The sequence below is a fragment of the Mustela nigripes genome, chromosome 3, assembly GCF_022355385.1.
Source record: "Mustela nigripes isolate SB6536 chromosome 3, MUSNIG.SB6536, whole genome shotgun sequence".
NCBI classification, from domain to species: Eukaryota; Metazoa; Chordata; class Mammalia; order Carnivora; family Mustelidae; genus Mustela; species Mustela nigripes.
Genome location: NC_081559.1, coordinates 180,954,222 through 180,958,284, shown reverse-complemented (window position 1 = coordinate 180,958,284; position 4,063 = coordinate 180,954,222).

Here is a 4,063-nt window from a genome sequence, read left to right as displayed (position 1 = left end):
GAGCTACAAATACTGGTTTAAAAGACCATTGTGAAACTTCAACTTGCTTAAAGATTGACTTGGGAGAGAAAAGGAGGGGCCTGTTGCTGTAGATAATGTATTCATGAAATAATTTGGAAACTGATTACGTGTGATGAATCTTAATTGCAGCTATTTACCGTGGTGAACATTGAGGAAAATCAAGGTCTTAAAAAAAGACACAAGCTTTTGCCTTAATTATTTAGGAAGAAAAATAAGTTACCCCAATCTTATGTTCTGTAATTATTTTTTTCATTCAATTTACATGTTTTATATTTAGGACCACAGCATATGTCTCTCTTCTGTGTCTTCCGTAAATTTTTCCTAAGTCTCCTTCCACACCCCACTAGGGAGAAAATGTAATTTACCATCATCACTCAAATGAATTGCCTGGTTTCTTCTGAACCTTCACCTCACAGCTGTTGCATGAAATAATAATCACTAAAATACAAGCTAAATGAAAATGTCTGTCCAAAATGACAGTTTTCTAATTTTTTACATGAAATAATCTTGCAGGAGAAAAAACAAAGATAACGTATTTTCTTTTATCTAAAAATAACTAATCTGGAAATACACCAAAAGGCTAATAGTGGTTGGGGGAACTGTAGATGGGTTCTTACCTCTGTTTTTGTTTTTTAAGTTTCTGAAAGTGATTATATTCCTTTGGTAATGAAAATATAAAAATTTTAAAGTTGCTTTTAAGCTGTAATTCTTAATTATGAAATGTGAGCTATCTAAAGGCAGGCAAAAATAAAAAACCCTTGTGTATCTAAACTGAAAAATTATGTATTTCTTATATGTTTATATTGTCCCTCAACTGTCTGGGCAAGTATATCTCAAACAAGTTATTAAGAGCCTACATATCTCTGCATGATCAGAAAAGAGGTGTGTAACATGCATAACATAAGCATAGCATTTTGTCACCTTGTCGGCTATAAACGACATAACCTCTCATCCAGCTATGAAACAGGAAGGAAATAAATGTGTAAGGAGGTAGGTAATAAAGTATATGACAAAACAGCTGAGAAATTAATGAGAAGCCCAAGCTAATTGGTCTATATTTTTAATTTATGACATTCATAATTAAAGTGAGATAATGATATAAAGCACATTACTAATGACAAGACACAAAACCAGTATGGTGTTATTAGGATATTTTAATTGTAGTCATGAAGGCAGATACTATGTCTGTTTTGCCCAATTAACATTTGCTGAATTTATGTATATGTGTACATACATACTATTATTGAGGACCTACTGTGTGCATTAGAAGAGAGAGAAAAATGAGATATGATCTCTGCCCCCTAAGAAATGTATAATAAGGTAAAATTACATGTTAAAACGCCTAAAGTGCCTCAGACCTCAGTTAAGAATTTAGGCTTGCCTTTACAGAAGAATGGTTTGTAGGTTGTGCTGTGGAATGGAGAAGGAAGGCCTGTAGGGTCAGACATGGGTTTCAGTCTTCTTGAGCATGATCTCCAAAAAAAAGATGCCTTTTGTTAAGGTAACATCACAGAGACATTTGCTGCTCACAAAATGTCCTCATGCTCCCCCACATTTCCTGTGATCAGGGCTAATCAAAGAGCTCTACGCAGAAGGGCCATGTGTCATTTGTAAACCGAAATATTTGATAGCTCATAGAAATCTCCTACCCGGGGCACCTGGGTGGCTCAGTGGGTTAAAGCCTCTGCCTTCGGCTCAGGTCATGATCCCAGGGTCCTGGGATCCAGCCCCACTTTGGGATCTCTGCTCAGCAGGGAGCCTGCTTCCTCCTCTCTCTCTCTCTCTGCCTACTTGTGATCTCTGTCAAATACATAAATAAAGTCTTTTAAAAAAGAAAAGAAAAAGAAATCTGTACCCACCCTCTCCCACCTCCCACCTGAGCAACCTAGAAGACAAGTATTCTTAAAGGTATAGCCAGAAAGAGGGAGCAGCCTAGAACCCCGAATAACCATTTGGCAAGAACTGATCCAAAGAGGTACTGAGAGCTATAAGGAAACTTGATGAATGAGAAATAAATCACGATATGTTAAACCAAGATTTGCATGCATCTGTTATAGCAGCATAGCCTTGTCTGTTCTGACAAATAGAATATAATCCTTTGGTGGTGGTTGAGTCTTGCCATGGAAAAATCAGTGTGAAAGTAAGACAGATCTGTTTTTTTTTTTTTAATTTTTTATTTATTAGAGAGAGAGAGTGCACAAGTGGGGGGAGGGGCAGAGGGAGAGGGAGAAGCAGACTCCCCTCTGAGCAGGGACCCCTCCCCACCATGCGGGGCTTGATTCCAGGACCCTGAGATCATGACCTGGGCTGAAGGCAGATGCTGACTGAGCCATCCAGGCACCCCCAGATCTGTGTGTGTGTTTTTTTAAATGGCCAAAAATTGTGTTTTTTTGTGCTGATGGTCTCTGTAAAGGAAAAGGCCTGACCAACCTCCTGCTCTAGCCAGGCTTCTGCAACCCAGCATTTAAACCCTCTGCTTCTACAGCTCATGGGACTTGAGTAAGGCAACCTTCTCGAACCTCAGTTTTCTAGTGTGGGAAAATGGAGGACATAGTGCTAATATTTATAGGATTGTTTTGAAAATTAAACTACATAGCAAAGCACCTTAGCTCAGGGCCTGGCAGGTTGAGGTGCTTTTATAAGAGTTGTTTTCCTCCCCTATGTTTTATCTGAAGCCACTGGTTCTCAACACTCACTTTACTTTAGAATCATTTGGTAAGCTTCAAAAAAAAAAAAAAAATCAGTGCTTATATCCCAACCTAAACCAAATAACCAGAATCTTTAGAGGTAGGAATGGTTGAAGAGGGCTGTTTTTTAAAAGCTACAGATGATTCTACTGTCTACCCTGGGTTGAGAACCATTTTCTTAGGCAACGTATAAGCAAAATGCTGTTTGATAACAGAATTTTTTCAAAAGTACCTTCAAAAAGTACATTGTATGGCTGCTTTTCCACAGAGTTGGAGTTTTAAAGAAGACTTATTTATAAAGGACAGATGAAAAGAGTCAGTCAGTAGTTACTGGATGCTCTCAGGGACTGAAGGGCATTCCGATAAGCAGAACTGTAGATAAGCACAGTGATGTTGCAATGGAAAGAACAGGCTGAAATGGGCTGAATTACTGCATCTTCCTCAGAACTCATGTGTTGGAAGTTCTAACCTAGTCAGAATGTGACTGTATTTGGAGATAGGGTCCGTGCAGAGGGAATTAAGTAAAATAGGGACATTAGGGTGGACCCCTCGTCCTATATGATTGTTGTCCTTTTTTTTTTTTTTTTTTAAGATTTTATTTATTTATTTGACAGAGAGAGATTACAAGTAGGCAGAGAGGCAGGCAGAGAGAGAGGAGGAAGCAGGTTCCCTGCTGAGCAGAGAGCCCGATGCGGGACTCGATCCCAGGACCCTGAGATCATGACCTGAGCCGAAGGCAGTGGCTTAACCCACTGAGCCACCCAGGCGCCCCATGATTGTTGTCCTTATAAGAGAGAAATGTGAACACGGAAAGTACAGAGGGAAGATGATGTGAAGACCCCGGGGAGAGGACAGCCATCTGCAAGTCAAAGAGAGAAACCTGGAAGAGATCTCTCTCACAACCCTCAGAAGGAAGTAATCCTGCCTTGACCTCCGGATCTGTGGCCTCCACAACTGTGAGAAAAATATATTTCTGTTGTGTAAGTACAACAGTGTCCTTGTGGTCTGTGGTATTCGTGATGGCAGCCCTAGCAAACGAATACACATAGGCTTACAGCGAAAGCGTGTGATGGGGTTTTGGTGAGTGGGTGGGAGAAACAGCCACCCACGTCCACTTCATTTAGAAATGTTCAGAAAGGAGATGGATTTTTACAGAGTCCTTGAACTTGTGTACTTCGACTGTTTGATGGGAAGGTAATTTAAAATATTAGAGAAGGCCGCCTGGGTCCAGGAAATGTGAATCATTGTGTCTGCTGGTCCAGAGCCATCTCCTGAAGGAACTGCTTTTGCTCGCAGTCTCTGTTGCCCACATAAAGCTGCCCCTTCCCCCTAAGACCGCCCAACTCTCCCGCCAT